Source organism: Narcine bancroftii, chromosome 4 (genome assembly GCF_036971445.1).
Source record: "Narcine bancroftii isolate sNarBan1 chromosome 4, sNarBan1.hap1, whole genome shotgun sequence".
Classification (NCBI taxonomy): Eukaryota; Metazoa; Chordata; class Chondrichthyes; order Torpediniformes; family Narcinidae; genus Narcine; species Narcine bancroftii.
In genome coordinates this window covers 78,198,222-78,224,963 of record NC_091472.1, presented here as the reverse complement: position 1 = coordinate 78,224,963, position 26,742 = coordinate 78,198,222, and the positions used below count along the sequence as shown (strand labels likewise).

The 26,742-nt window shown below is 41.1% G+C and overlaps 1 protein-coding gene across 3 annotated transcripts in view; it reads right to left on the bottom strand.

Moving 5' to 3' along the window:
• LOC138760725 (aftiphilin-like) overlaps positions 1-26,572 on the bottom strand; it is a 108,983-nt gene extending 82,411 nt beyond the window's left edge. Inside the window, exons 1-2 of one of the 3 annotated variants that reach the window (XM_069931735.1) lie at positions 26,486-26,568; positions 7,202-7,292 (exon numbers count right to left, since the gene is read on the bottom strand). The gene's annotated coding sequence lies outside the window, so the exon portion shown is untranslated. Of the gene's footprint in view, positions 1-7,201; positions 7,293-11,905; positions 11,981-26,485 lie in introns of those variants that run through there. The other 2 variants (XM_069931734.1, XM_069931736.1) reach the window with 2 other exon arrangements.
• Positions 26,573-26,742: the final 170 nt, after the last annotated feature.

Here is a 26,742-nt window from a genome sequence, read left to right as displayed (position 1 = left end):
TGGTGAGGGAGGAAGTATGGGCACAGGGGAACTAGCCAAGGGGGTGATTAATGGGAAGGGGTAAGTGGAAAACGATGTCACTGAGGAAGTGATCCCTACAGAAGGCAGAAAGGGGAAGATATGTCTGGTGGTGGGATCACGTTGTAAGTGGCAGAAATTACAGAAGACAATGTGTTGAATGTGGAGGCCTGATGGGTGATAGGTGAGGACAAGGGGAAACCTATTTTGTTGCATCTTGGGGCAGAGGGGGCCAGACAGATGAGCGGGAAATGGAGGAGATGCAGAGTTGATGGTGTGGGAAGGGAAAGCCACGATTTTGGAAGAAAGGACATATTGGATGCTCTAGATTGGAAGTCCTCATCTTGGGAACAGATACGACAGACAGAAATTGAGAGAAAAGAATAAAATCCTTGCAGAGGAATGGTCATGAAAATGTAATCAAGGAAGTTGTGGAAATTGGTAGGTTTGTAAAAAATGTCTGTGGAAAAAAACTTGTCTCAAAGTTGGAGAACAGATATCAAGAAAGGGGAGTGTCGTCAGAGATGGACCATGTGAAATTGAGGTCGGGTGAAATTGACAATAAAGTAAATAACGTTCACAAGTTCATCACAGGTGCATGAGACAGCAGTAATGTAGTTATCAATTGAGGGGCCTATTCGGTATCAGTCAAAAATCACTTATAAACCTCAGAAAATTAATGATGAGTTTTGTAGGTTTTATAAGAAGTTGTATACATCTGAGGTAGGATAGGATGAGGTAGCTATTGATGATTTTTTAATCTGATTTAACTTGGCCTTCTTTAAATGATAGAGATGTTAAGGATTTAGATACTGGTATTACTGTTAGTGAATTAACTGAGGCGCTTCGAAATATGCCAAGTGGTAAATCTCCTGCCGATGATGGGTTCACTTCTTTATTCTATAAGGAGTTTTAAGATTTGTTGGTTCCTTTTGATGGATATTCTAGATCAGGCAGCTAAAGTTGGTTCTTTACCAGATTCTTTTTCGAAAGCAATTATTAGTGATTCCTAAGAATAGGGATCCCTTGAATGTGGAATCACATAGACTTATTTCTTTGTTAAATGTGGACTATAAGATAGTAGTCAAGGTTCTTGCTAATAGACTAGCAAAATGTTTACCCAATTTGGTTCATGTGGATTAGGCAGGTTTTAAGAACTGTTATTCAGTAGACAATGTAGTAAAATTGATTTCTTTGATTAATACTTCACGGTAGCAATCCGACCTACTGATGGTAATCTCTGGATGCTGAAAAGGCTTTTGATAGAGTTGAGTGGGGCTTTTTGTTTAAGGTCCTGTAAAAAAAATTTAAATTTGGGCCTCTTTTTATTGGCTGGGTTAAGGCTTTGTATAAAAGTCCTTCTTTGAGAGGTGATGAATGGACAGATATCTTTACCTTTTACATTAACTAGATCAACTAGTCAGGGTTGTCCTTTGTCACCAGCTCTGCTTGCATTGGTTAATGAACCTCAGGTGCAGATGATTAGGCAAGATAATGTGATAACAGGTATTAAGGTGAATTCTAATTAATAAGATAAATTTGTTTGCAGATGATGTGTTGATATCTTTAACTCATCCTTTACGGTCTTTGGAGACCTTACATGAACGTTTGCAACAGGATGGAGCGTTATATGGTTATAAGGTAAATTGGGAGAAGAGTGAAATTATGCCTTTGGCAGAGATGGATTATTCATCATTTAGACAATGTGAAGTGTAGATGGTCTGACCATATTAAATATTTGGGTATTATTATTGATAATTATGATCATTTATTTACATTGAATTATTTACCATTATTGACTAGAATTAAAGATGATTTGAATAGGTGGAAGAATTTACCAATAATGTTAGTAGGATGGGTGAATTGCATCAAGATGAATATTTTTCCCTCAAATTCAATACTTGTTTCAATCCATTCCATGCAAGATACCTTAAATTTTTTTTTTTAAGGATATTAACTCCTTGAGAAGAAAGTTCTTGTGGAAAGACAAAATGGCGAGACTTTCATTACAAAAATTAACATGGAAATATGCATTGGGTGGTTTACAACTACCTAATTTTCAACATTATTATGAATCAACTCAATTAAAATTTATAACTAGAATGTTTCAAGTGGATAGCCCTTTGGTTTGGGCCACTATTGAATCATCTCAGAATGGTGAAGAGGATGGATCAATTTATTTATCGATGGAATTCTCAGTTATAATTTACTGGTATCGAAACATTTGCTTGAGTTATGGATAAATAAGAATGAGCTGTTAGGCACAGAATGTAAAATTTCAGCTAAAACACCTTTATTTCAAAATAAGCTTTTACCATTTATGATCAACAGTAAATTATTGAAGTTATGGGAACAAAAAGGAGTGAAATTAGTAGAAGATTGTTATGAGGCAGGACATTTTATTTCTTTTTAAAGAATGAGAGAGAAATATCATGTATCTTTGAGTACTCTCTTTACTTATTATTAGGTTAAAGCTTTATTGTTAGAAAATTTTGGGCGCACCTTGCGTCTTCCTAAAAGATCTAAATTTGAGAGTTTAATTATTGATGGTACTAGGAAGGGTTTCCTATCGAATATGTATAATTTATTGCCGGTTAAACCCCCCCCCCCCCAAGCCAGATGTAGATAAGACTAGAGTGAAATGGGAGAAAGATTTGGGAATATCCATTTCCTCAGAAGAGTGGATGTCGATATGTGAAGATAGCATGACTAAAATTGTGAATGTGAGGTATAAATTGGTTCATTATAATTTTATTCATCAATTATATTTAACTCCTGAAAAATTTAAGAAATTTAAATATGTCACTTCAGATTTATGCTTTAGATGTCATAAAGAAGTAGGAACCTTCTTACATTCAGTTTGGTTATGTGAGACTGTTAAACATTTTTGGAATAAAAGTAAATAATTTTTGGATGTTTAAATTTAAAATTCTACTTGATCCTACGATATTTGTATTGGGCAATATTAAATCATTGTGTTTAGAGTTAAAATTAGATAAATTTCAAATTGCCTTTTTGAGGTTGGCCTTAGCAGTAACTAGGAAATGTCTTGCAGTTACATAGAAGAATGAGATTCAATTGAATATTCAACAATCACATGCAGAGATGAGGTAATGTATTCCTTTAGAGAAGATAACATATAATTTACAAAATAATTATCTTTTTTTTGTTAAAGTTTGGAGCCTGTATATGGATTAGATGTGTACTAATTGTTCAAATATTTTCCCATACATGGGTGGTGTGGTCCCAAACCATGACGCATATCTGAATGTATTGCTTTAATTATTCTCCTCCATCTTTCTTTTCATTTTGGGGGGGGGGTAGATTAGTGGGGGGGTGGGAGTTTTATGGGATAAAATATGTATTACATTGTATTTTGTATGCATTATCTATTAGTGATTATAAATAAAGTTTTTTTTTAAAAAAAAAGGGTTGAGGGGCTTTGCAGCATGGATTGCTCCAAACCCCACAAACAAATAGGCATTGCTGGGACCCATGCGAGTCCCCATGGCTACTCCTTTGATTTAGAGAAAGTGGGATGAAAATGGCAGATGGAATTTAATAAGTGAGGTGTTGCATTTTGGAAGGACAAACCAAGAAAGGAAATACACGGTAAATGGTAGGGCACTGAAGAGTGCAGTAGAACAGAGGGATCTGGAAATACAGATACATAATTCCTTGAAAGTGGCACCATAGGTGGATAGGGTTGTAAAGAGAGCTTTTGGAATATTGGCCTTCATAAACCAAAGTATTGAGTATAGGAGTTGGCATGTTATGGTAAAGTTGTATAAGACATTGGTGAGGCCAAATTTGGAGTATTGTATGCAGTTTTAGTCAACTAACAGCAGGAAAGATATCAATAAGATCAAAAGAGTGCAGAGAAGGTTTACTAGGATGTTACCCAGACTTCAGGAACTGAATTACAGGGAAAGGTTAAACAGGTTAGGTCTTCATTCCCTGAAGCGAAGAAGAATGAGGCGAGATTTGATAAAGGTATTTAAAATTATGAGGGAGATAGAGTAAACGTAGATAGGCTTTTTCTACTGAAGGTAGTTGAGATACAAACCAGAGAACATGGGTTAAGAATGAAAAGAGAAAAGTTTAAAGATAAAGGTTTCAATATTGTCACATAATACTACATTTAGATTGCAACATAAATGAAATTCTTCAACTTTGTCTACTGTAAGGACGAGAGTTGCCACTTCGTCCGGTGCCCCACAGAAATGAGGCTCCAATGAGAAATGAACTTATGACCTCTGGTTTACAAGACCAGTGCTCTAACCACTGAGCTATTTAGGGGGAACATGAGGGTAAATTTCTTCAATGAGCTGCCAGCTGAAGTGGTTAATGTGGGGTTAATTTTAACATTTAAGAAGAATTTGGACAGGTACATGGATGGGAGAGGTATGGAGGGCTATGGACTGGTGCAGGTCAGTGGGACTAGGCAAAAAAAAGGTTTTGCACAGATTAGTATGCCCAAAGGGGCCTGTTTTTGTGCTGTAATGTTCTATGGACTCAAAGAAAAAGTTATTAAGAGTAAGAACAAGTTTTGCCAGGCAGAGGAGGGTTGTGGTGGAGGGTGATTTGATAGGTCTTTTGTCAAGAAAGAAACAAATGGCTTTGAGATCTTTTGTATGGGGGATGGAGGTATAAAGGGATTGGATGTCCATAGTGAAAATGAGGCAGTCAAGTTTAGGAAATTGGAAGTTATTGAAGAGTTGGAAGGCATGTGAGGTATTACAGATGTAAGTGGGGAGCGATTGGACCAGCAGAGAAAAAAATTGACTCAAGGCAAGATGATACTAGTTCAGTGGGGCAGGAACATGTGGAAACACTGGGTTTCCTGGATAATCAGGTTTGTGCATCTTATGTCGGAGGTAGAACCGGGTACTGCAAGGATGGAAAACAATGAAGTTGGCGGTTATGGGAGGGAGGTTACCAGAGGTGATGAGGTTAGAGATAGTGTTAGTGTTGGAGATGGTGGCTTGATGTTCTGTGATGGGAACCAAAGCCTGCAACCGCAGACATCTGCGCTATTGGCTTTAATAATGCATGTATTTTGAACACAATCTAAAGTGAAACTTTTTTTTTAAAAACAAAGAAAAATAAACAAATTAAAATAAATGGCTGTTTGAAAACTTGGACTAATTCCACTTAAGAATATAGAAATTTGTAAATTGCTACAAAACTAATGAAAATCCTCGTTTTCTCAACAGGACAAGCGAAAATATCCTATGATAGAACTTCGATATTCACACATAGATTTTCAATTCCACAGCAGTTTGCAGTTGATGATTCAAGCCATGATGTTTAGGTGAAGAACTTTGTTTAAAAACAATGTTTTATCTGATGGAAGCCCCACAATGATCTACATTGCTGCTTAACCACACATAAATGACTAAATGAAGCATGATAAAAGGAGACATCATTCATGGAAATGTTCCAAAAAGTCAATTATTCACAAAGTAGACTTTCTGCCAAGAGAATAACTAATTTTAAACATCTGAACAAAGTCAAAACCAAATAATTGCTTTAGCGGACCAATCAAATCGCCAGGAGAGGGAGCCAGGCACAGGTCAGGGAGAAGAATTTAAAAAGAAACATTCATGAGGCTTGGCGCTATTTCGGGCCAATCAAATCATGATTCATTAGCAAGAACAACTAAAAGTAAAGCAGGCACAAGCCAAGTGGTCATTGTGTGAGTGGCCAAGTGTAGAAGTGGAGCATTCGAGGCAGAGGATGTGCTGCAAGTAAAGTCACATTAGATCTGTTCAAAGTAACTCAGAGTAGGTTGTGGAGATGATGCCTCCTCCTCACTGACAATCAACGCAGGTCCATCTCAGGATGCGGGCTTAGACCACTGTTCTACACCTATGACTGTGTGACTAAACAAATCAAATGCTATCTACAAATTTGCCAATGACACCAATGCCATCAGTATAATCACAGACAGCAATGAGGAAGTGCACAAGAGAGATAGATCAGCTAATTGAGTGATGTCATAACAACAATCTTGCACTCAACATTAGCAAAATTAAGGAAATGATTGTGGGCTTCAAGAAGGAAGTCGGAGAACATGAACTAGTCCTCATGGAGGGAAGGGTTAAAACTGCAAATTCATGGGTGTCAACATTTCTGAAAATCAGTCCTGGGCCTCCATGCCAATGCAATCACGAAGAAGGCTCACCTGCACCTGTACTTTGGAGGAGTTTGAAATTTGGTATGTCACCAAAGACTCTTGGAAATTTCTACAGGTGTACCGTGGAGAGCGTACTGATTGGAAGCATCACTGTCTGGTATTGAGGTACAAATACACAGGACAGGAAAGGACTACAGAGAGCTGGGAACTCAGTCAGCATCATCAAGGGCATCAGTCTTCATTCCATCAAGGACATCAACAAGCAGTCTCTGTTCTCAAGGACCCTCGCCACCCACCTCTTCACACAATATCATCATCAGGAAGGAGGTACAGAGGGCTGAAGACCAACACCCAGCCACACTAAATCACCTTCTTCCCCTTGGCCATTGGATTTCTGAATGAACAAAACACCAAAGACACTACCTCACTTTCTCTTCCTTTGCATCAATTATATATTTTTTAAAATTGTAATTTATAGCAATATTTCTACCTGTAATGTTGTCATAAAACAGCAAATTTCATGAATATGTTCATGACAATAAATTCAGATACTGAGCTAGGGGAGTTGTATGCTCCAATTGCAGTGTGGGAAATCTGGGACAGCAGTAATGTCCCTAATGACTACACCTGTAAGAAGTGCACTCTGCAACAAACTGTAAGGGGAACTGAAGCTAGGTGAACTTCAGATTTGGTAGTAGGCAGAGAAGGCAATAGGCAGAAGCTATAAGGAGTCAGTCACACACAAGAGGCAGATGACTGGCTGACTGTTAGAGGGTAGAGGTATAGGCAACCAACACAAAGCACCCTGTGGCATTCCCCTCAACAATAAGTATACAGCTTTGGATACTGTTGAGGAGAAACAATCTGCCAGGGAAAAGCCCTAGTGGTCAGGATTCTGGCACAGACTGGCCCTTCAGCTCAGAAATGGGGGTGGGGGGGGGAAGAGAGCAGACAAGGAGAGCTATAGTGATTTGGGATTCGATATTCGATTGTTTAGGGAACAGATACAAGGTTCTGTGAACAAGATCAAGAATGGTATTTTACCTCCCAAGATCATGAAAGTGAGAAGAGTGTGCAGCCATTTGTCATATTCCATGTTGATACCACTAACGCAAATAGGAAAATGGATGAGGTCCTGAAGAGAGAATATAGGAGAGTTAGAAAGGAAGCTAAAAACCAGGGCCTCAAGGGTGGTAATCTCTGGATTATTGATTGTATCACACACCAGTGAGGGCAGGAACAGGAAGTCATGGCAGATGATTGAGTGACTGAAGTGTTAGCAGTGGTTCAGATTTGTGGATTTGGGGAATGTATGAACTATACAAAAAGGATGGATTGCACCTGAAGAAGGACTAATATCCTGTTGGTAAGGTTTGCTTGAGCTATTGGGGAGGGTTTAAACTAGTTTGACAGGAGGATGGGAACCAAAATGAGGGGGCAGTGAATAGGGCAGAAGATACACAAACAGATACACTGTGTAGTGAGATTGTGACGAAGGATAAGCAGTCAATGGAGCAAAATTGCAAATGTATGACTAAAGATTTAACTCAAGGTACTTTGGAAACAAAATTGAAACGGGTGATGAATACAGCACTGAAAAAGTCTTGTATTTCAGTATCTGGAGTACAAAATTGTGAGGTTGATGATCTCTTCGCACAGCTGGAAGTTGACAGGTATGATTTTGTGGCCATCACTGAATCATGGCTGAAAGAAGACCACAGCTGGAACTAAATATTTGTTAATTACACTGTGTCAGAAAGACAGGAAGGTAGGCGGAGGGGTGGGGTGGGACTGCTGGTTAAAAATGGAATTAAATCATTCAAGAGAAGAGACATCGGATCAGAAGCTTTTGAATCCCTGTGGACCGACAGAAGAAACATTAAGGGTTAAAGGACGCTGATGAAATAGAAGCCAGGATGTGGCAATGTAAACTACAAATGGAGATAGCGAAGGCATGCAAAAAGGGCATGGGGAATTTCAATAAGCAGGTTGATTGGGAAAACCAGGTTGATGCTGATCCCAAGGGAATCATTTTATCAAAGGCCTTCTGGATGACTTTTTTTGAACAGTGTGTGGCTGAGGCAACTAGGGAAATGGTAATTCTGGATTCAGTATTGCATAATGAACCAGAGTTGATAAGGGAGCTGAAGGTAAGGGAACCCTTTGGAAGTAGTGAATCAATAGATTCAGGCATGTTTCTGGAGGATTGTAAAATTGCAAAGGTCACTCCACTATTTAAAATAGGAACAAGGCAGCAGAAAGGAAATTATAGACCTGTTAGCCTCAACATCGGGGGTTGTGAAGTTAGAATAGATTGTCAAGGATGAGGTTACAAACAACCAGGAAATGCATGGCAAGATAGGCCAAAGTCAGCATTATTTCAAGGGAAAATATTGCCTGATAAATCTACTGCAATTTTTGAAGATAACCACAAGCAAGATGGACGAAGGAGATCCAGTGGACTGATAAGCTGCCATACATGAGGCTGCTTAACAAGGTAAGAGAACAGGAAAGATACTAACATGGGTAGACCATTGGCTGATCAGTTGGAAATAAAGGGACAATATTCTAGTTGGCTACCACCAGTGTATTCCACATGAGTCCGTGTTGGGGTCATTTCTTTTTACGTTGCATGTTAGTGATTTGGATTGTGAAATAAATGGCTTTGTTTCCAGTTGATACAAAGATCGATGGAGGGGAACATACTGAGGAAGCAATGAAAAGGCTGAAGAGAGATTTATATAGATTACAAGAATGGGCAAATTAAATAGTGCTGGAAAGTCTGCATTTTAGTAGAAGGAATAAAAGGGCAGACTATTATTTGGATGGGGATAAGTTTCAAAATTCGGAGGTGCAAAGAACCATAGGAGTCCTTATGCAGGATACCCTAAAGGTTAACCTCCAGGCTGAGTTGGTGACAAAAAAGGCAAATGCAAAGTTGGCACAAATATCTAGAGCTGCCACTATTAAAAAAAAAACACTTTATTTAATACGGCACAATGTGCCAAATCAGTAATATATAGAATCAGTATTTATAGATACATACTGACATTTTCTATTTTCTCCCCAACCCCCCTCCCTCTCCTCCTCCAATTAACTATAGAACAAGAAACAGAAACAAGAGAAAGCGCATCATCCAAAGATTACATTTCACTATTTACACAAGCATAACATGTCTCTAAGAGTTGGAGGTTTGAAATTTGCAGCTCCTAACACAGTTTATATGGGTCTCAGATTTGTTCAAATTAAGTGCAATTGTCTCTCAAGTTGTAGGTTATTTTTTCTAATGGAATACACATTAATTTCTATGTATCACTGTTGTATTTTCAAAGGTGTTTCTGTTTTCCAGGTTATCATTACACATTTTTTTTTGCTGCTGCTCATGCAATCAAAATAAATAGTTTTTGAGATCTATCTAATTTTAATCGTAACTATCTTTTATATTGCTTAACAGGAAGATTTTTGGGTCCTCCGATATTTTATTTTTTGTGATTCTATTTAATATTGAATTTAAATCGCCCTAAAGGGTTTTTTACTTTTGCATGTCCACATTGAATGTACATTTGTACCAATTTCTTGTTTACAGCGGAAACATTTATTGGATAGTGTTGGATTCCATTCTTCTAATTTTTGAGGTGTGACATATAGTCTATGGAGCCAATGATAGTGTATCATACTATACCGACCATTTATTGTACTAGTCATGGTGCTTGCGCGTTGTTATTTATCTGAATATTTAAATCTTTTTCCCCCAACGTTGTTTGTGTCTGTATCCTTTTCCTTGTTTTGTAATTTGATATACATATTTGTAATAATTTTTTTAACTATCCAAGTGTTCATGATTAAGTATTCAAAGCAACTAACTTCAGGCAACCTTAAATTAGTTCCCAGCTTCTGTTAAATATGTTTTTAGTTGATAATATGAAAATATTGTACCATGCGATATTCCATATTTATCTTTTAGCTGTTCAAATGTCAATAAGGTATACTTTTTCTTGACCATTCCTTGAAAAATATATTATTTATTGTAAAAGGAATTAATTGATTTTGTTTCAACAATATATTTGGTGTAGTTTTCTCCATATATCTATTTTCATATCCTGCATTGAACGATGCAAATTTGGCTGATTTTTTTTGTAGTATTTTCCATGGTTTTATCTAATAATGGATCAAAGCTAAAATCAATATCTCCCCTTGTAGAATATGTCCTTCTGTTTTTGACAACTTTAAAAAATGTCTTGCATAAATTTCTAGTCATCTTCATTAGGTGCATAAATATTTAATAAGTTCCAAGATTCTGGCATACTATCATAGTGTGATTAGTTTTTCTATTTCAATAGGTAAATTTTTATTAAATAAGATACCTTTTGAATTATAAGATGATGCTACTACATGTCCTACCCAGTCTCTCTTCGATTTAACATGTTTTGCTTGTTAAGTGTGTTTCTTGTCCAAACATGACATCTATTTTTTCCTTTTTTAGTAATGGTAATTTTTTTTCCTCTTAATTTGGTCATTGATATTGAGAGTCATAAATTTCAACATATTTATTTTGTTAACCCATTTTTACCTATATACCACCCACTAAAACCCTCCAACTCTCTTCCTCTTAAGCTACACCTTTGAAGGTTATTTCTTACTATACGCATTGACATGAATAACAGAAAAAATAGGAGCTATAAGACTGAAGAGTTGTAAAGAAACCCCCCCCCCCCTTAATGAGTTGTGTTTGCCAACCTGCAAGACCCCTAACTTTATGGTTAGCAGTATATATTGCAATTGTCAACTGATTTTGCAGCAGACTCTCTCTCTCCCCATCTCCAGCCCTCCCCCAGAGAATTTACATATACTATTTTATACACAATTAAACAAAGCTTTCATATAATCAAGTTATTAACTTCCCAATGTATTTATATATTATCTTTAACTATCTTTTTGTTACCCTTCTTCTTCTTGTCAGTTATTTGGCAGTTGTTCAACAAAGTAACAAGCTTTTCCTGGGTCAGAAAAGTCTATTTTGTCTGACAGAATAATTATCTTCAAAACTGCTGGATGACGCAAAACAAAGTTGTAGCCTTTTCTACATAATAAAACTTTTGATGAATTAAACTCCTTGCGCTTCTTTAAATGTTAGAAGCTTATGACTGGATAGAAAAATATTTTATTCTCCTTGTATTCCAATGGTACCATGACTTCCTTTACTCTTCTAACAGCCAGCAATAATATTTTTTTCCTTTGTCGGATATCGTAGTAACTTTGCTTATATGGAGCGCAGTTTTTGCTGCAATTGTGGTTTCAGTGCCAAAGTCCTGTAAGCTCTTTCAATTTCAATCTCTTCTTGCAGTTATCCTGTTCCTAAAATTTGCAGGATCCATTGTTGTAAAAATCCTTTTATATCGTACCTTCCTCACCTTCTTTCAGGGCCACTATTTTTATATTATTACATCCGCTAAAATTCTCTAGAATGTCAATTTTCTGGGCCAATAAGTCCTGGGACTTCATAATATCTTTATCTCTAGCTTCCATTTTTTCTTTTATACCAGTCATGTCCATTTCCATGCTTGTCACTCTTCTATTTCTTTATATTGCTTTTTCATTTCTATCATTACATTTTCCATTCATTGAATTTTACATCCATTTCCTGTACGCAGTTTTTAATAACTTTAAACTCTGACATCAATGTTTCCATCAATGTTCTTATCTGGTCATCAAAATACTTTTTATCTATCATTTGAGTTTGACTTTTACCTTTAGTTTTCTTCTGTACCTCTTTTGTTTCTTCCACAGCTGCTTTCTCTTGATCTGTTTCTTCACTTGCTGATGAGCCAATTTATAACCATATACAGCAGAGAACAGGCCAGTTTGCCCTACTAGTCCATGCCAGAACAAATCCCCACCCTCCTAGTCCCACTAACCAGCACCTGGTCCATACCCCTCCAATCCTCTCCCCTCCATGTAATTATCCAGTCTTTCCTTAAAGGTAAATAACATTCTTGCTTCAACCATCTCTGCTGGAAGCTTATTCCACATCCCAACCACCCTTTGCGTGAAGAAATTTCCCCTCATGTTGCCCTTATAATTTTCCCCCTGCAATCTCAAACCATGGCCTCTGGTTTGAATATACCCCTCTTAATTGAAAAAGCCTATCCACGTTGACTCTCTCTGTCCCTTTTAAAATCTTGAACACTTCCATCAAATCCCCCCCCTCAATCCTCTACGCTCCAGAGAAAAAAGCCCCAGGCTGCTCAACCTTTCTCTGTAACTCAAACCCTGACATCCTGTCAAAATTCTCATGAACCTTCTCTGCACTCTCTCTATTTTGTTTATATCCTTCCTATAATTCGGTGACCAAAACTGCACACAGTATTACAAACTTGGCCTCACCAATGCTTTGTACAATTTCATCATAACATCCCAACTCTTGAATTCAATACTCCAATTTATGAAGGCCAACATTCCAAATGCCTTCACCACTCTATCTACCCGAGTATCAACTTTGAGGGTACTATTTACCATAACTCCTAAATCCCTTTGTTGCTCTGCACTCCTCAATTGTCTACCATTCAATGTATATGACCTATTTAGATTTGCCTTTCCAAAATGCAACACTTCACACTTATCCGTATTAAATTCCATCAGCCATTTCTCAGCCCACTCCTCTAGCTTTCCTATATCTCTTTTTAAGCTACGGTAATCTTCCTCACTGTCCACAATACCACCAATCTTTGTACCATCTGCAAACTTACTTATCCAATTCACCACCACTTCTTCCAGACCGTTAATATATATATAATAAACAATAGTGGACCCAGGACCGATCCCTGAGGAACTCCACTAGTCACCGGCCTCCAATTTGACAAACAATTTTCTACCACTACTCTCTGACACCTCCCATCCAACCATTGCTGAATCCATTTCACTATCTCCTTATTTATACCTAAAGCCTCTACCTTTTTTCCTAGCCTCCTGTGGGGAACTTTGTCAAAAGCTTTACTAAAGTCTAAATAGACAACATCCACAGCCTTCCCTTCATCAATCTTTTCTGTAACCCCCTCGAAAAACTCTATAAGGTTTGTTAAGCATGATCTACCCCTGACAAAACCACCTATCAAACCCTGTTCTTCCAAATATTTGTAAATGCCATCCCTCAGAACACTTTCCATCAACTTACCCACCACAGACGTCAGACTCACAGGTCTATAATTTCCAGGCTTACATTTGGACCCTTTCTTAAACAGCGGAACAACATGAGCCACCATCCGATCCTCTGGCACTACCCCCTTGATCAGCGACATCCTAAATATCTCTGTTAATGGCCCCACTATCTGTACACTAGTCTCCCTGAGTGTCCTTGGGAATACATTGCCCGGACCCGGAGATTTGTCCACCTTTATCTTTTTTAATACTGCCATCACTACCTCCTCAGTTATCCTTATATGATTCATGACCTCCCCACTATTTTTCTTTACTTCAACTGGTACAATATTTTTTTCCCTAGTGAATATCGAGGAAAAGAAATCATTTAAAATTTCCCCCATCTCCTCTGACTTTTCACATAGCCTACCCTCCCTATCTACAAGGGGTCCAATTCTATCCCTCACTAATCTTTTACTTTTAATGTACCCATAGAAACCCTTTGGATTTATTCTTACTCTGCCTGCCAAAGCCTCTTTGTGCCTCCTTTTGGCCTTTCTATTATCTTTCTTAAGATTTTTTTCTACACTCCTTGTAGTCCTCTTTCAATTTCTCATCACCTGTCCAATTTCTTCTGTCTTTTTTTCTATATTTATCTCCATTGTGTTTGCAGCAGTCTGCTGCCAACGTCTGCACTCGTCTTGTCTGAAATGTGTTCCACGCATGCGCGTTAGCACATCTCTCCCCAGATACCGCTGGAGCCCGCACTATGCGACCTTGCCAGAGCTGTTCAGCTCAGGCTGCCTTCTTCAGGAGAGCTCCCAGATCCTGAACTCCAGTAAGGCCGCCTTCTTTGTTTTCTGACAATTTTATTTTGTGAATCAAAACTTTGCTTTTCTATCTCTTTTTTCCACTTTCTTTGGAGAGGGTTGGTTTCACTGGCCCAGTCCCTACTCCATCACACGACCACCTCCCCTAGAGCAGCCATTTTCAACAAGAGCCGTACAACCCCCTTAGGGCCCACAGCACATTTAAGGGTGGAGGGTCACTATGGACAGTAGTTGGAAAGAGAGAAGTACAAAAGAAATCAACTAAACAACTGCTTCACAGGGAAAGGTGTCCATAAACTATGATCAAAGTCCCAAGATTGAGAATGGTTGATCTAGAGAAATAAGATACAAGAGCAGGGATGTGACGTTGAGTCATTATACAGCACTTGAGGCCTCACTTGGAGTACAGTGGATAATTTTGCCCTCCTTATTTAAGAAAGGATGTGCAGGCATTGAAGAGGGCTCAGAGGAGATTCACAGAAATAATTCATGGAATGAGGAGAATGGCATATTTGACAGCTTTTGGTCTGTATTCCTTTGAGTTCAGAAGAATGGGGTGAGCCTCAAAAACATTTTGGATGTTAAAAGGCCTGGGCAGAGTAAATGTGGGAAAGCTGTTTTCCATGGTAGGGGAATCTAGGACAAGAGGGCACAACATGAGGACTTCAGGGCACCCATTTAAATACAAGGCTGTATAATGTTTCACTTGAAACAGAAAAGGAACTCTCTGGTGACCTGAAAGAAAGAGGTTATCATCTGGAAAATCCTGATGATCAAGTTTCTTCGGCAAGGCACTGACGTGGCTGATTGGAAGAAATCAGTTTGTGTCCAACGACCAACAAATTTCTCTCTGAAAACCAACAAGAAACTTCCTGACTGGTAACCATTTATCTTTCAAGCACCAAAACCTGGTGAAATACACAAATGTTAAATTCTGTGCGCAGTACAAGAATTGCCTTCAACCAGTGAACTTGGAGGAATGAGAAGTGAGATTGGACTGTGAATCAAAGAACTTTTCTGAACTTACACACACATTACATACACGTGCGCTTAAAATTAGAAGGGGGTTAAATTAATAGTAATAAGTTAGTTTGATCCTGTTTTCATGCTTAAAGATAACTGAAAGCAACTTTTATTTAAGTAACCATTTATCTTGGTGAATGAACTCTACCAAAATGTTCATATTTAGTAACCAACAACTCATTAGAAGTTCATGTTCACGAGTACAGGGCATGGTAGAAGACAAAATATTCCCAACTGTTTCTTCTTTCCACTTCTGTAATTCTAACCACATGCAAAAATACAATTATGTTTTTACATATATATTAAATGTATTCAAAACTGTTCACTTTGAATACATACACAACCTTGTAAAAGAACATGGGTTGAAATGATGACAAGACTGTTACAACCCAGTGGATGGGTAGATACATGGCATATCACACTTAATACAGGAAAATAGATAGCAATGCATTTTGTTAGAAAGAATGAGGGCAATATGAACCAATATACTGTTCTCAAAGGTATGCTGGACCATAAGAGTCTGAGGTTTGTGCACCAATCATTGTAAATGACAAAACAAGTTGAGAAAGCATACAAAATAGATAACAAAGTACATAAAATTCAGTGCTTCATCACTATAACGAGGTCCAGCCACATTCTGAGAATGGAGTTCACTTTTGGTTGGCTCAGCATAGGAAGGATGGAGACACTGGAGCCAGTCTAGAGATTGATCAAAATAATCTTGAGATGAAGAATTACAGTTATAAGGATAGATTACAAAGGCTGAGGTGAAATTTGACACATGCATTAAATGAGAAGCCATCTGGACAGAAATACAGAAGTGGAAAAAAAACTACAAGACTACGTTGAAAAAAACAGTTGCTCCGAAGAGCCTGAATGGCTTCCTGTACTGTAACCATTCCATGAAGTGGTTATAAAATATATTAATAATTTGACGTTATCCATTATTTGATTATTGTCACTGCCCAAATTATTTTTCAATCCACTACTGCTTCATGCCCAAGTTTTGCTTTAGCCAGATGCAAGACTGAACACTCTTTCAGTGTTTATATAAAATTCTATATAATGGTCAGTCATCCCAAAAGACTCCCTATCCAAACATATCAACTAACATTTTATTACAGAGTGCTCAATGTAAAATGGTTGGCTTCATCAATAGGTTCTCAGCACACTAACCTGATCCACCTGCATCCCTTTCCTTTGACACTGGTACAAACTCTGGATTTTTCTCAAGAGCAGCAAAAGGATATGTTGTCACAGCCCGACACAAGAAATGGCCATTGAATATGGCGACGGGCAAAGCATCATGCGGGCTGAAATGCCTATTTCCATAGGCTGCTGGCACAGCAGTGAAACTAGCCAATCACTGCCAGTGAATCGCAGGGGGCCCAATTGGGGCCCAGGTATCCGAGGTAACCAATTCACAACTGACCCGCTCAAGCCATGCCTGGTGGTTGTGGCTGAGCTGACTATAAAAAGCAGAGCTGCCACTGATTAAATTCAGTGTCGAATACACTCTACTGGTGTATTGTCTTTCTTCTCCAGCAGATTTGAGCTACAGCCTGAGGGCTATAACCGAGAGCGATAACCTAGCTGTAGCTGCAGTGATCTTGCTACAGTGTTGACCACGAATTGTCCAAAAGGCACTTTGGACCCAAAGATAGAAGAGCAACCTGTGATTGAAGTTGATTGGCTTCTGGATGCCATAACCACTCGTGTGGTTCCAGCAAGCTGAGGCACAGTTCGTAATTCGATGGATATCTGCCAACGACATCCGCTACTACCACGTGGTTAGTGCCCTTGATCAGGACACTGCAACCCGCATCATCAACTTCCTCCAGCAGCCCCTGGAATAAGGAAGGTATGTGACCTTCAAAGAGCTGTTAACTCGCACTTTCAGACTCTCAAAGCAGGAGCACGCTGCCTGACTATTGCATATTGACAGTTTTGGCGGGGGGGGGGGGGGAGGGGGAAAGGCCCCTTCCACCCTCGAGCGACATACTCGCTCTCAATGATGGCCACACCTCCTGCCCGCTGTTCAAGCATATCTTCCTGGAGAGGCTGCTCGAGGACATCTGGCTGCTCATCGTGGAGGAAGACTTCGATGACCCCAGGAAGGTGGCTGCCTAAGCAGGCGTACTATGGGCATCAAAGAGAAACACCTGTGCTTCACTAGCACAGGTGACAGCACCGCATTAACAGCACCCAACCAGGAAGACCACCATCCGAACGCCATGCCCCACCAGTGAGCAGTCCTGTTTCTATCACCAATGGTGGAGTTCTGAGGCCTGTCAATGTCCCTGCGCATTCCAGGGAAATGCCCAGGCTGGCTGTTATTAATGGCCGTGACGACCAGCCAACTGCATAGCCTGCTACACATTCAAGACTCCCTGTCGGGCTGACGTTTCTTGGTGGACACTGGGGCACATTATGGTGTCATTCCCCTGACCAGCCTGGAGGCCCGCTGAGGCAAAGTGGGCTGGGAGCTCCAAGCGGCAAACGGCTCCAACATCCAAACATTCAGGACCCACACCATTCCCCTACACTTCGGGGACAGAGAATTCACTTGGAAGTTTAAGGTGGCAGCCGTGCAACAACCATTATTAGGTGTAGATTTCCAGCGGGCCAATTGGTGGATATCAAGGGGCACTGGTTGGTGCACGCCTGGACATTTCAGTCACTCTCACCTGCACTGAGTATTGCCGACAATTAATTTGCTCGGGTCCTAGCAGAATTCCCCTCCATCACCATGCCTCATTTCCATTCGGCAGAACCCAAACATGGGGTGAGGCACCAAATTGTTAGATGGCCCTCACCCACCACCACTCCCCCACCCCCTCTGAGAAATTCAACATGGCCAGGGACAACTTCAAAAAGATGGAAGAATTCGGCATTATGCAGCACTCCGATAGCCCTTAGGCCTCTCCTCTCCACGTGATCCCCAAGGCAGCAGATGGTTGGAAGCCATGCAGAGACGATAGCCACCTCAACGAGGACACCATACCGGACAGGTATCCTGTGCCCCATATCCATGACTTCACCACAAACCTGCAAAGGGCACGGATATTCTCACAGGCACACTGCAAAAACCGCCATCATAACCCCCTTTAGATTGTTTTAATTTCCCTTCTGGTTAAAAAAAAACACTGCTTAGACTTTCCAGAGACTGATGAATGCAGTGGGCTGGGATCTGCATTTTGCCTTCGTCTATCTAGATGTCATTTTAAATCGCCAGCCACACCCACACCGAGCATGACGCCCTCTTAAAATAATTATTCTCCAGCATAAGCGACTTCAGCCCAACTCTCAACCTGGTCAATTGCCAGTTTGGCCAAGAAACTGTCGACTTCCTGGGCCATCGTATTGGCCAACATGGAGCCAGACCATCACCCACTAAGGTGGATGCTCTTCGCTCTTTCCCCAGGCCATCGATGGTGAAGATACTAATACTACAATAGTTTGCAGGTCTGGTCAACTTTTATCACCACTTCATGAGTCCACTCTTTCCCCTCATGGCAGGACCCGATAAAAATTCACAATGGGCCCAGAAGGCCACCGAGGCCGTCCAGTCCACCAAAAACACCCTAGCCAATGTCACCCTCCCCATGGACCAGCAGTCGGGTGTGTACTTGAGAGACTGGTAAATGGACAATGGAGACCGCTGGCCTTTCTCAGTAAGCACCTCAAGCCACCAGAGCTCAAGTGCAGTGCCTTTGATAGAGAACTGTTAGCCTTATACCTGGCAATTCAGCAATTTCATTACTTCATGAAGGGCAGGATGTTCAAAATTTACACAGACCACAAACTCCTTCAGTAAGGTGTCAGATCCATGGTCAGCCAGGCAACAGTGGCACCTGTCCTACATTTCCGAATTTACAGCGGACATTGAACACAGTCAGTAAATCCAACATAGTGGCTGACACCCTATCCCACCTGCCTATCTTGGCAGTGCACAACCTTACCCCTGGCATCAACTACGCAGCCCTGGTTGATGCACAGAAAGCAGACGCTGACATTCCAGCATACCAGATAGCACTCACCAGCTTACAACTGGAGGACATCCAGATTGCCCCCGGCAATCACATGCTGCTCTGTGACACCTTGATAGGTAAGCCTCGCCCTGTCATTCCAGCTCCATGGAAGAGGCGTGTTTTTGACTCAGTCCACAACTTGACTCACCCCATCATCAGGATTAGTCAAAATAGTGGCAAACGGGTATGTCTGGCATGGCCTCCACAAAGAGGTCACCCTGTGGGCCAGGACTTGTACTCATCCATAATCCAGACTCATATCAAAGCTCCACTACAGACATTCGAGCCAGCATGTCACCGTTTCAGCCACATGCACATTGACATTGTGGGGCCTCTATCAGTATCCAGCGGTGCATGTTATCTTCTCACACTGGATGGCTAGAGGCGGTGCCACTATCAGAGGCTTCCATAGAAGCATGGGCTTTACTCAACACTTGGGTAGTGCGTTTCGGGGTCCCCAAACACCTTACATATGACAGGAGGCCCAATTCACTTCCAGTATCTTAGCCCACATCCTGGGGACCCAACTCTATCACACTACGGCATATGACTAACAGACCAATGGGTTGTTAAGAGACATTCCACAGCCTTAACGGCTTACCAGACCTAACTGGGCCAACAAACTCCCTTGGGTCCTATTAGGCATCCACACCACACCCAAGGAGAACCTCAAGGCATCCTCTGCCAAGTTAGTCTATAGCGCATCCCTAGTTATCCCGGGCCAATGCACAACGGCCCACAGCAAACATATTGAACCGACTACGTGAGAGCCTAGGCACCCTGGCCTCCGCTAAACCTAGACCCCAAGGTCAACCTGCACTTGCATCCCAAAGAACTTTACTGACTGTAAATACATGTTTGTTCTGCGCGAGGCTTGCTGGCCACTTCTACAGTGGCCATACAAGAGCCATATAGTGTCCTCAGACACAATGGCTCCACCTGTGTTTTGGACATTGATGGCAAGGAAGTGATTGTCACACTTGACCAGTTGAAACTGGTCTACTTGGAATTTGACCAGCCCATCACTCACCTGACCCTAGAGCACAGAGGTCAGTCTCCTAAAAATAGTGCCTCAATCACCAGTTCGGGGGGGGGGGGGGGGGGGGGGGAGCTGTCACTGATTAAACTCAGTGTCGAATACACTCCACTGTGGGTGTCTTTCTTCTCTGCCAGATTCAAGCTACAGCCTTAGGGCTATAACCAAGAGCTGTAAACTAGCTGTAGCCGTAGCAACCTCGCTACAACGTACATTAGAAGCGCTGCAACACATCAAGATGGTTGCTCACCCACATTTTCAAGCATAGTGAAGGATGGGCAATAAATGCTTGCCTTGCCAGGGATGAAGATAAGCCATTGCCGGAAATTTGTTACATTTTGCAATTAACTTTCACAATACCCAAGGCACTCTAGAATTTGACAAAACTCTGGATTCAAAACTAAGCATTTGGATCATTTATATCAATATTTGCTAATGACCAACTTCTCTGAAAGTCAGTTCTCACTTTTCTGTTTAACTATCCTTTCAATTCACTCCTTCCTCACATCCAGTGGAGGGACCACACACCGTTCTACATTAATGGGAATAAGATGGAAAGAATCACAACCTTAAAGTTCTTGGAAGTCCATATCTCAGCACTTTCCTAGAGTCAGCACATCGAGGCAACCATGAAGGCAGCACACCAGCGCCTCTCCTTTCTAAGACATCCGAAGAGATATGTCATGTCATGGATACTGATCAAACTTCTACAGGTGCTCTGTGGAAAGTATATTGACTGGTTGCAGCACAGCCTCATTTGGGAATTCAAGTGCCCAGAACACAGAAGCCAGCAAACATAGCCAGGCCCAGCACAGGCTCTAACTTCCCATCTACTGCAGACATTTTAAGAAGGCAGTCAACATCATCAAGGACCTACATCACCCCAGTCACCTCTTCTGACTGCTACCTTCAGGCAGAAGATTCTTGCACATCTAGCTTAAAGAACAGTTTCTTTCCCATTGCTCTCAGACTCTTGGCACACCAATCATGGACTGTCTACACTACTGCAAATCACATTTTTGCACATGATTTACTGTGAATATTATCCATCTTATTTAATTCAGCTAACGAATGTAGTTTTTCCAGCTGGAGCAATTTCAGACACATGTATATTACACAATATCTTTATGACAATAAACTCATTCATATCCCATTACCTATTTCATTTGATATCTAAATAACAATATCTTGCAATCCACTATTTTCCCTATTCATCAAACTTAAGTGGGTAAAGAGACTGAAGAGCCATTCCATCCAATGCCATGCTATCACAAGTGACAAGCTGAAAGAAGCCTTAAACCAAATAAGACTCAGATCTGAGGAGTCTAGTTGAGAGAATGTGACACTCAATGTTAGGGTACTGCTTAAAATCAATTGCACACTCCAAAATCATTACTAACTGCTGTTGAATCAGTTGTCATTGGATTGAAGACATTCACAGTTATAACTGTCACACAAGGAAAAAATACTCAAAAATTCAGTTGTGAAATTGTCCATGTAATTATTTAGAACATAGAAATCTACAGCACAGTACAGACCCCTTGACCCACAATGTTGTGACAATCTAATAACCTACTCAAAACGCTACCTAGAATTTCCCTACTGCATAAACCCTTTTTTCTCAGATCCATATGCCTATTCAAGTCTCAAAAGAATCTATTCAGCCTGCCTCCACCGCCATTGCCATCATCATATTCCATGCATTAACCTCTCTCTGTGTGAACAACTTACCTCTTACATCCCCCTTCCCCTTACGCCTGATCACCTAAAAACTATTAACCCTCATTTTACCCATTTCAGCCCTGGGAAAAGGCCTCTGGCCACCCACATAATCAATGCCTCTCATCATCTTATAAACCTTTATCAGTTCAACCCTCATACTTCAATGCACCACGGAGAAAAAAAAAAACACATCCACTCAACCTTTCCTCATAAGGTAATGTGCTCCAATCCAGGCAGATATCTTCGCCTGTGATCACAGGAAGTGCTACACGTGCCCAGACTCCACCCTTCACCACCATTTGGGGCCCCAAAGAGCCCTTTCAAGTGAAGCAACATTTCACTTGCGTATCTGCACAAGTCATCTACTGCATCAGGGTAGTCCTCCCAATGTGGCCTTCTCTACTTCAGAGAGTCTGGACGCAGACTGAAACCTTCATGCTGTCAGCAGCAATGGCGGGGTAAATCGCCCCGTGGCCAACTATTTAAATTTCACACCCGCGTTAACATGTCTGTCCATGTCTTTATGCACTGCCAAAAAGAAGCCACCTGTAGATTTGAGGGGCAACACCTTGTATTCCATCTGAGCACTGAGATGGCATTAACAATAACTGCTAGTTTCTATTAGACCACTCCCTTGTATCCCTTTCTTCCCCATTCCACTGTCTCCTTTTCTCTAGTTATCCACCCATTTCTCTCTCCATTCAGAAATCTATCCCGTCCCCCATCACTACTCAGCATTTTTACCTTGTGCTCTCCCACCTCTCTACACCTTGCCTGTGAGCCTGGGCTCATCCCCTTCCCCTCTATCTTCTTCAAACACCAGACTGTTTTTTGCTTACATCTTGATGAAGGGCTCAGTCCTGCAACATTAGTTATGTACCTTTATCTTTGCTACATGAAGAATGCAGCATGACTTGTTGAGTTTCTCTAATATTTTTGTGTAACCTTCCTATAGCATTCCCATCCCTCCTGTAGTGATGGGACCAGAACTTAAGATAATATTCTAAGTGGGGTCTAAATGATGTCATGTAGAGCTTCAACATTAGCTCACTGCTCTTGAGCTCAATCCCATGATTAATGAAGGATAACATATCATACACCTTCTTTATACTGTCACTCTGAAGCAGCTTGGAGCGTCCTATGGACATGGACCCTGAGATATCCTTGTTCTTCCACACTGCTCCGAGCCCTCCCACTAATATTGTATTTTGCCTTCAAATTTGACTTACCAAAATTTACCACTTCACACTTTTCTGGATCAAACTCCATCTGCCACTTCTCAGTCCCTCTCTTTCTCTTTCTTTTCTCTTTGGCTTGGCTTCGCGGACGAAGATTTATGGAGGGGGTAAAAAGTCCACGTCAGCTGCAGGCTCGTTTGTGGCTGACAAGTCCGATGCGGGACAGGCAGACACGATTGCAGCGGTTGCAGGGGAAAATTGGTTGGTTGGGGTTGGGTGTTGGGTTTTTCCTCCTTTGCCTTTTGTCAGTGAGGTGGGCTCTGCGGTCTTCTTCAAAGGAGGTTGCTGCCCGCCAAACTGTGAGGCGCCAAGATGCACGGTTTGAGGCGTTATCAGCCCACTGGCGGTGGTCAATGTGGCAGGCACCAAGAGATTTCTTTAGGCAGTCCTTGTACCTTTTCTTTGGTGCACCTCTATCACGGTGGCCAGTGGAGAGCTCGCCATATAACACGATCTTGGGAAGGCGATGGTCCTCCATTCTGGAGACGTGACCCATCCAGCGCAGCTGGATCTTCAGCAGCGTGGACTCGATGCTGTCGACCTCTGCCATCTCGAGTACTTCGACGTTAGGGATGTAAGCGCTCCAATGGATGTTGAGGATGGAGCGGAGACAACGCTGGTGGAAGCGTTCTAGGAGCCGTAGGTGGTGCCGTTAGAGGACCCATGATTCGGAGCCGAACAGGAGTGTGGGTATGACAACGGCTCTGTATACGCTTATCTTTGTGAGGTTTTTCAGTTGGTTGTTTTTCCAGACTCTTTTGTGTAGTCTTCCAAAGGCGCTATTTGCCTTGGCGAGTCTGTTGTCTATCTCATTGTCGATCCTTGCATCTGATGAAATGGTGCAGCCGAGATAGGTAAACTGGTTGACCGTTTTGAGTTTTGTGTGCCCGATGGAGATGTGGGGGGGCTGGTAGTCATGGTGGGGAGCTGGCTGATGGAGGACCTCAGTTTTCTTCAGGCTGACTTCCAGGCCAAACATTTTGGCAGTTTCCGCAAAGCAGGATGTCAAGCGCTTCTTTATACTGTCACTCTGAAGCAGATTGGAGCGTCCTATGGACATGGACCCTGAGATATCCTTGTTCTTCCACACTGCTCCGAGCCCTCCCACTAATATTGTATTTTGCCTTCAAATTTGACTTACCAAAATTAACCACTTCACACTTTTCTGGATCAAACTCCATCTGCCACTTCTCAGTCCCTCTATAACCTCTGGCAATGCTCCACTATACAATGAAAATTAATTATTCCTACAAAGTCAAGAATTTCTAAACTTCTACATTATTAAAAAACATTTATAATCAAACATCTGCATGATCATAATAATTTGCCTGAAAAGTTGGGCTACAAGATCAGTTGATATACTGGGTAGCAAATTACTTCAGATTCCAACACTAGCAAACACAAATGTTTCTCCAATAATGGCTGAAGAAACATTTCCATCAACTCCTCAATAAGAAAAAATATTTTTAATTTACCAAGCTATCTTTCAAAAGGCAATGTGGCCACATGATAAAGGTGAAAATTCACAGAATTTGTCACAAAATAGCACACTGTCAATTTTTTGTCCAACCAATCAACACATCATCTGAAAGTAAAAAACTGATACTTGATTTTTTTTTTCTTAATCAGTTCCAAGGCACTCCTTAACAGCTCATGTTAGGGATATACAGTATTCTAGAGCTGCACATTATCAATGGCACTTCTACACTCCTCACCACATACTTAAACTCAGAAATAGCTGGAATTCCCCCAATATTTAGCAGTAGTATCCACCCAGTCTATTCAAATCCCAATAACCCATTCCTTTAACAAAATCCAAGTGAAGATGCATAAAAATAAGAATGTCCTCCAAAACTCCAACTACTCTAACAAATGACGTGCTCTTGCTGCTGACATCAAAACAACATAATTACAAGATGTCATGGAAGAATCAAGCAAGAAACTGCATTATTTGGGCTTGCCTCATTTGAAAACAAAAGTTTGAATTATTTCAGCACCCAGACAACATTTGTTGATACCAATTCCCGCTGTACAAAATATATATGACAACAAACAATAAAATGACTGATCTTGCCTCTATAATAAAAAAAACAAGTGCTAGAAACACTCAGCATTGGAAGCAGTGTGTGAGAAGCAAAATAAAGACCCTGATGAAGGTTTAGGCATCGAGACAAGAACTGTTTCGGTTTCAAAAAAAGCCAGTGATACCGTAACTACTTTAAGCATTATGATTTTAAAGTTCACATTTCCAAACCTGCAGCTTTTTAAAATTTCTTATCTTTAGTTTAGTTTTCAAAGTTAGCTGAACAAGACTCTCAGACATAATGGCTCTACTGTAAATCGACTATTTTTATTCAGAAAGTTCTTTGTAAAAGGTTTAATATCCAACTTAAAAAGTTGGACCATATTAATATCAAAGTTGCCACCCTCCCCACATAATCTATTTAATTGTCATCGTTGGTAATCATTTGTGCAGAATATTAACTTCATTTCGGAGTCTCTTAAACTCAAAAACGTACCGGGGTGTGTAGGTTAATGAGGTGTAAATTGGGCAGCACGGACTCGTACGGCTGAATTGACATGTTACAGTGCTCATAATATTTTAAGTCGAAAACCTATTATGTACACCTGGAAGAAAAATCCCGTAGATGTTATTTGAAACGTTTGATTTAGAAAGCACCTACAAGTTAAACATTACGTTGAGAGAAACAGTTTCAAGGTTACACAAAGAAAAGTCTGTTTATGGGCATTATGCCGTTTTAACTTCGTAAAACTTGTACTCGAGTCTTGGGTCAGGAATCGAAGAGTTAAGATAACAAACCAAAATGTCACTCTGGCTGGCACTTCTGAAATGCACAAATTTTCGAACGTAAACAATACAGATCTAAAAAAAAGATATTATGGAGAAAACTGGCGAAAGAATGGAGGACAGGGTCCGAACGCCAGGTTGGAGAGATAAGGTAACAACAGAGCCAGAGCTCCCAGATCCAATCTGTTCATGGGACGTCGGATTTAAGTAGTTTCCTCAATTCTTTCCATTTGGTCGGAAAGTGAGCGGTGAAGCCGGAAGGGCGCTGCTCTCAGCCGCCGGTTCTGGTGCCTCCGATAGGTTGGGCTAAAATTGGAAGACAGAAGTAGGCCGCAGGAATGAATTTGAACATTAGTTTCTACAGCTGGACAACAGATCACGGCAGCAGCTCGCGAATGGAACACACACTAGGCCGCGTTCACTCACTCCCCAGCCCAGGCCGAAATGCGTGCCCGGCACTTCCTCACAGTCCACTCAACTTCAAGCCTCCCAACACAGGCCTCACCTCGAGATCCCCAGTCCACAAGCTGCCTCTCACATGGTTCAATTGTACATTACGCGGCGATACGGGCAAGGTTATCTCGGCCACTGAGCTCCCATCTTCTTTACTGAGAACCGTTTCCTCAAGCCTCATCCAGTCCGTCTCCGGCGTTCCGCCCCATACACCTTCCTTCACACAGCCCAACGTCACAACATAACCCCACCTCCAACGCGCGAGGAACACTGCCCCTCCCCCTCCGTTGCGTCACAACCTCGCCCCGC